This window comes from Pseudophryne corroboree, chromosome 6 (assembly GCF_028390025.1).
Source record: "Pseudophryne corroboree isolate aPseCor3 chromosome 6, aPseCor3.hap2, whole genome shotgun sequence".
NCBI classification, from domain to species: domain Eukaryota; kingdom Metazoa; phylum Chordata; class Amphibia; order Anura; family Myobatrachidae; genus Pseudophryne; species Pseudophryne corroboree.
Genome location: NC_086449.1, coordinates 203528608 through 203536216, shown reverse-complemented (window position 1 = coordinate 203536216; position 7609 = coordinate 203528608). Strand labels below are relative to the sequence as shown.

At 46.9% G+C, this 7609-nt stretch overlaps 1 pseudogene; it reads right to left on the bottom strand.

Annotated features, from left to right (window-relative positions):
* Positions 1-4459: 4459 nt before the first annotated feature.
* On the bottom strand, positions 4460-4579 carry LOC134936881 (5S ribosomal RNA; annotated as a pseudogene).
* Between the last annotated feature and the right edge of the window lie 3030 nt (positions 4580-7609).

The window sequence follows — 7609 nt, the reverse complement described above, 5'->3', positions numbered from 1 at the left end:
CTATCAGCAGGATCCTTAAGGGCGGCCATCTCAGGAGAGGGTAGAGCCCTTGTTCTTACAAGCGTGTGAGCGCTTTATCCACCCTAGGGGGTGTTTCCCAACGCACCCTAACCTCTGGCGGGAAAGGATATAATGCCAATAACATTTTAGAAATTATCAGTTGTTATCGGGGGAAAACCACGCATCATCACACACCTCATTTAATTTCTCAGATTCAGGAAAACTACAGGTAGTTTTTCCTCACCGAACATAATACCCCTTTTTGGTGGTACTCGTATTATCAGAAATGTGTAAAACATTTTTCATTGCCTCAATCATGTAACGTGTGGCCCTACTGGAAGTCACATTTGTCTCTTCACCGTCGACACTGGAGTCAGTATCCGTGTCGGCGTCTATATCTGCCATCTGAGGTAACGGGCGCTTTAGAGCCCCTGACGGCCTATGAGACGTCTGGACAGGCACAAGCTGAGTAGCCGGCTGTCTCATGTCAACCACTGTCTTTTATACAGAGCTGACACTGTTACGTAATTCCTTCCAACAGTTCATCCACTCAGGTGTCGACACCCTAGGGGGTGACATCACTATTACAGGCAATCTGCTCCGTCTCCACATCATTTCTCCTCATACATGTCGACACAAACGTACCGACATACAGCACACACACAGGGAATGCTCTGATAGAGGACAGGACCCCACTAGCCCTTTGGGGAGACAGAGGGAGAGTTTGCCAGCACACACCAGAGCGCTATATATATATACAGGGATAACCTTATATAAGTGTTTTTCCCCTTATAGCTGCTGTATCTTTAATACTGCGCGTAATTAGTGCCCCCCTTCTCTTTTTTAACCCTTTCTGTAGTGTAGTGACTGCAGGGGAGAGCCAGGGAGCTTCCCTCCAACGGAGCTGTGAGGGAAAATGGCGCCAGTGTGCTGAGGAGATAGGCTCCGCCCCCTTATCGGCGGCCTTATCTCCCGTTTTCTATGTATTTTGGCAGGGGTTAAATTCATCCATATAGCCCAGGAGCTATATGTGATGCATTTTTTGCCATCCAAGGTGTTTTTATTGCGTCTCAGGGTGCCCCCCCCCAGCGCCCTGCACCCTCAGTGACCGGAGTGTGAAGTGTGCTGAGAGCAATGGCGCACAGCTGCAGTGCTGTGCGCTACCTTGTTGAAGACAGGACGTCTTCTGCCGCTGATTTTCCGGACCTCTTCTGTCTTCTGGCTCTGTAAGGGGGCCGGCGGCGCGGCTCTGGGACCCATCCATGGCTGGGCCTGTGATCGTCCCTCTGGAGCTAATGTCCAGTTGCCTAAGATGCCCAATCCACTCTGCACGCAGGTGAGTTCGCTTCTTCTCCCCTTAGTCCCTCGATGCAGTGAGCCTGTTGCCAGCAGGTCTCACTGAAAATAAAAAACCTAAACTAAAACTTTCACTAAGCAGCTCAGGAGAGCCACCTAGTGTGCACCCTTCTCGTTCGGGCACAAAAATCTAACTAACTAACTGAGGCTTGGAGGAGGGTCATAGGGGGAGGAGCCAGTGCACACCAGGTAGTTCTAAAGCTTTACTTTTGTGCCCAGTCTCCTGCGGAGCCGCTATTCCCCATGGTCCTTACGGAGTCCCCAGCATCCACTTAGGACGTTAGAGAAACTGGTAATGACAGTCCTGTACAGCGAATCTCAGGTACGCCTGATGAGGAGGATAAATGGGGACATGAAGGTATGCATCCTTTATGTCTAGTGATACCATAAAATCCCCCCTTCCAGGCTGGAGATCACTGCCCGGAGAGATACCATCTTGAATTTGAACCTTTTTAGATATAGGTTTAGGGATTTTAGATTCAGAATGGGTCAGACCGAGCCATCCGGTTTCGGGACCACAAATAGGGTTGAATAGTACCCTTTTCCCTGTTGTATTAGGGGACCTTGATAATCACCTGCTGTCGACACAGCTTTTGTATTGCAGCTAAAACTATTTCCCTCTCTGGGGGAGAAGCTGGCAAAGCCGACTTGAAAAATCGGCGATTCCAGTTTGTAGCCTTGGGATAAAATTTCTATCGACCAAGGATCCAAATCTGACAGAACCCAGACCTGGCTGAAGAGTCAAAGACGTGCCCCCATCGGCGCGGACTCCCGCAGTGGAGCCCCAGCGTCATGCGGTGGATTTTGTAGAAGCCGGGGAGGACTTCTGTTCCTGGGAACTAGCCGTAGCAGGCAATCTTTTCCCTCTACCCTTACCTCTGGCGAGGAAGGAAGAGCCCCGACCTCTTCTGGACTTATGCGACCGAAAGGACTGCATCTGATATTGAGGTGTTTTCTTTTGCTGTGAGGGAACATAAGGCAAAAAAGAAGATTTACCCGCGGTAGCTGTGGAAACCAGCTCCGCGAGGCCCTCCCCAAATAAAACCTCACCCTTGTAAGGCAAAGTTTCCATATGTCTCTTTGAATCGGCATCACCCGTCCATTGGCGGGTCCACAGGGCTCGCCTAGCAGAAATTGCCATGGCATTGGCTCTTGAACCCAACAGCCCAACGTCTCTCGCAGCGTCTCTCATATATAATGCTGCGTCTTTAATATGACCCAAGGTCAATAAAATGCTATCCTTATCTAGGGTGTCAATATCAGATGATAAGTTATCTGCCCATGCTGCTATTGCGCTACATACCCATGCCGACGCAACAGCCGGTCTGAGCAAGGCACCCGTATGTGTATAAATTGATTTTAAGGTAGTCTCCTGTCTGCGATCAGCAGGATCCTTGAGGGCTGCCGTGTCTGGAGACGGTAGTGCCATCTTTTTGGACAAGCGCGTCAAAGCCTTGTCCACCCTGGGCGAGGATTCCCACCGTAACCTGTCCTGTGCGGGGAAAGGATACGCCATAAAAATTCTCTTGGGAATCTGCAGTTTCTTGTCCAGAGTTTCCCAAGCTTTTTCAAATAAAGCGTTCAGCTCATGAGATGGGGGAAAGGTACCTCAGGTTTCTTCTCCTTAAACATGCATACCCTCGTGTCAGGCACCGAGGGGTCCTCTGTGATATGCAAAACATCTTTTATTGCAATAATCATATAATTAATACTTTTGGCCACCCTTGGGTGTAACCTTGCATCATCGTAGTCGACACTGGAGTCAGAATCCGTGTCGGTATCAGTGTCTGCTACCTGGGACAAGGGACGTTTATGAGAGCCCGAAGGGCCTTGTGACACAGTTAAAGCCATGGATTGACTCCCTGCTTTTTCTCTGGACTCTGCTTTGTCCAATCTTTTATGTAATAGACACATTTGCATTTAAAACATTCCACATATCCAACCAATCAGGTGTTGGCGTCGCCGACGGAGACACCACAATTATCTGCTCCACCTCCTCCTTAGACGAGCCTTTCGCTTGACATGGCGACCCACACGTACTGACACCCCCACACACACTGGGATATACAATTATGGGGACAGCCCCCCAATAAGGCCCTTTGGAGAGACAGAGAGAGAGTATGCCAGCACACACCCAGCGCCACTGGACACTGGAATAAAATCCCAGACTGTACAGCGCTCTTTTATAGAATAAATAATACACTCACTGTGCCAATTAAATGTGCCCCCCCCCCTTTTTTTTTTTTGTCCTCTGTACTTGCTCAGCAGGGGAGAGTCTGGGGAGCAGCTTCTCTGCAGCTTGCTGTGGAGAAAAATGGCGCTGGTTAGTGCTGGAGGATCAAGCTCCGCCCCCTCAACGGCGGGCTTCGGTCCCGCTCAAATTCTTTATACTGGCGGGGGGTTTTCAATATACTGCCTCCGCAGTATCTAATATATTAGCCAGTGTCCCTTGAGGTTAATATTGCTGCCCAGGGCGCCCCCTTGCGCCCTGCACCCGTACAGTGCCTTCTGTGTGTGTATGTGTGGGAGTAATGGCGCGCAGGATCTGAAGTCTTCTGCCGCCTGTGAAGTCTTCTTTCTTCTTATACTCCCCTGGCTTCTATCTTCCGGCTCTGTGAGGAGGACGGCGGCGCGGCTCCGGGACGAACAGCGAGGACGACACCTGTGTTCCGACCCTCTGGAGCTAATGGTGTCCAGTAGCCTAAGAAGCAGAGCCTATCAGTTAAGTAGGTCTGCTTCTCTCCCCTCAGTCCCACGATGCAGTGAGCCTGTTGCCAGCAGTGCTCCCTGAAAATAAAAAACCTAACAAAAAGTATTTTCAGAGAAACTCAGTAGAGCTCCCCTGCAGTGCATCCAGTCTCCTCTGGGCACAGGATCTAACTGAGGTCTGGAGGAGGGGCATAGAGGGAGGAGCCAGTGCACACCCATCTAAAGTCTTTAGAGTGCCCATGTCTCCTGCGGAGCCCATCTATACCCCATTGTCCTTACGGAGTCCCCAGCATCCCATAGGACGTAAGAGAAAAAAAAAAAATATATATATATATATATATATATATATATACACACACACACATCACAAGGCCCTAACCATGCTTAGGCCTTATTAGTACAGCACTTGAGCTTCCCGCGTGGTCTCCCACCTGGTACTGATCAAACCCTACACTGCTTAGCTTCCAAGATCGGACGGAATTGGGCGTGGAGCCAGTGTGGTATGACTGTAACTTGCGGCACATATAGCCCGGTATCATTCTAATAAGTTTTATTGTGCCTAATGTTTAAACAAGGTACAATATTTGAGTGTGAAAAGAAAAAACAAAGGAGGGAAATGTGATTGGGGTGAACAGGAGGGGCGTCTTAGAGTCCTTATGCTGAGTGAAGGGCACCTTCATAAAAATGGGACAATCTCGTATTGTGTATGTGTGTGAACTAACACAAACTGAATATTCTAATCTTTTTACACAGGTGGCACCATTTTATGTCATATTGATGGCATGCCCTTGTCTGTTACATCTTGAAACAAACGGCTACACAGACATCTCTCCTCGTTAACTGGGCCACACACTGACACATTAGTGACCCAACTAAAAATAATTCCTCTAGTGACCTATGATTCAAAATTATTGCCCTGAGAATTTATATATGGGCTATATAAATGATAAAGATGATGGTCACATTATCAAAATTTTAATACCTTTTGATTTAATTATACATTAAAGATAAGGGAATTATTACACAGACGGACTTAAACATATTTAATTGATCTGACTGAGGTCATCTAGATAAGACCATATCTTTTCCACATATTTTTGCAATAAGATCACATATTTCTCAGCGTATTCACATGGATGTTGTATAACAATTTTTAAGGCATATCTAATAAAATTTGTAATTTTAAGTTTATTATTAATTTTCATTAGTACATATTAATTCTTCTTGTTACCTCAGATAAGAGTGCTTCCTACCAGGGTTATCTTGTCTTCTTTGTAGTCATTTTCATGAGCAATCTCGTATCCTTCATTGAAGCCCCTGGGGTGCATGGTTTTGAGTTGAAAGATCAAAAAAAAATCCCATTGGGACAGTCTGTGAAGGATTGCCCACACACTCACTCACTCTCTCTGTTGCTGTAATATGTAAAAAAAAAAAAAAAGGGGGGGACTCTGCTGCTATAATGTGTAAAAGTGGGACTCTACCTGCCTAATGTGTAAAAGGGCACTCTACCTGCTGTATTGTTTAAAAGGGGGACTCTGCCTGCTGTACTGTGTAAAATGGGACTCTACCTGCCATACTGTGTAAAAGGGGGACTATGTGCCATACTGTGTAAAAGGGAGCTCTGTCTGCCGTACTGTGTAAAAGGGAGCTCTGCCTGCCGTACTGTGTAAAAGGGAGCTCTGCCTACCGTACTGTGTAAAAGGGAGTTCTGCCTGCCGTACTGTGTAAAAGGGGACTCTGCCTGCCGTACTGTGTAAAAGGGAGATATGTGGCCACGCCCCTATATTTTTGATCCTGTTTTATATTTGGTGGGGCTGATGCTGTTTCTTGCACAGAGCGCTAAAATGTCTAGTTACGACACTGGCGCTCACTATAGCACTTTATCCCTTATAGCACCTTATGAAACCTTGCACTTCATTCCTATATATTCACTAGGATATTCTTGCCATCCCCTATTAATATTTTCTATTGAGGTTATTTTCCCTCACGCATCTCTCCTGCACTGCAATTCTATTATAACTGCATGCTCTGTTATAAATCTTGATTACAATATAAAATACTAGATACATATACAAACATCTACTTTTTTTTTTTCATGTTCCCCTAAGAAATTATTGTATGTTCTTCCTTTTACGTCACACATTTATTTAGCTTTTGGTCTCTTTTATGTCACATAGCTCTGCAGCGCTGAATCTGAGTTACATGTACTGTAGTTATAAATATAATTTTATTAGAAATCTTATACCATTATTCCTTTTACCAATTATTAATCGTAGTGATACTATTATGGGCCTAATTCAGACCTTGTCGCAGCAGCAAATTTGTTAGCAGTTGGGCAAAACCATGTGCACTGTAGAGGGGGGGGGGGAGAGCAGATATAACATTTTCAGAGAGTTAGATTTGGGTGGGTTATTTTGTTTCTGTGCAGGATAAATATACTGGCTGATTTATTTTTACACTGCAATTTAGATTTCAGTTTAAACACACCCCACCCAAATCTAACTCTCTCTGCACATGGTTTTGCCCATCTGCTAACAAATTTGCTGCTACGATCAGGTCTGAATTAGGCCCATTATTATTAGTGTTTCTCTGACGTCCTAGTGGATGCTGGGAACTCCGTAAGGACCATGGGGAATAGACGGGCTCCGCAGGAGACTGGGCACTCTAAAAGAAAGATTAGGTACTATCTGGTGTGCACTGGCTCCTCCCATTATGACCCTCCTCCAGACCTCAGTTAGATTTCTGTGCCCGGCCGAGCTGGATGCACACTAGGGGCTCTCCTGAGCTCCTAGAAAGAAAGTTTATTTAGGTTTTTTATTTTACAGTGAGACCTGCTGGCAACAGGCTCACTGCATCGAGGGACTAAGGGGAGAAGAAGCGAACCTACCTGCTTGCAGCTAGCTTGGGCTTCTTAGGCTACTGGACACCATTAGCTCCAGAGGGATCGACCGCATGGAACTGGCCTTGGTGTTCGTTCCCGGAGCCGCGCCGCCGTCCCCCTTACAGAGCCAGAAGCAAGAAGAGGTCCGGAAAATCGGCGGCAGAAGACTTCGGTCTTCACCAAGGTAGCGCACAGCACTGCAGCTGTGCGCCATTGCTCCTCATGCACACTTCACACTCCGGTCACTGAGGGTGCAGGGCGCTGGGGGGGGCGCCCTGAGGACAATATATGACACCTTGCCTGGCAAATCTACATCATATATAGTCCTAGAGGCTATATAGATGTAAAATTACCCCTGCCAGTATTCCAGAAAAAGCGGGAGAAAGTCAGTTGAAAAAGGGGCGGGGCTTCTCCCTCAGCACACTGGCGCCATTTTCTCTTCACAGTGCAGCTGGAAGACAGCTCCCCATGCTCTCCCCTGTAGTTTTCAGGCTCAAAGGGTTAAAAAGAGAGGGGGGGGCACAAAATTTAGGCGCAATATTGTATATACAAGCAGCTATTGGGAAAAATTCACTCAATATAGTGTTAATCCCAAAATTATATAGCGCTCTGGTGTGTGCTGGCATACTCTCTCTCTGTCTCCCCAAAGGGCTGTGTGGGGTC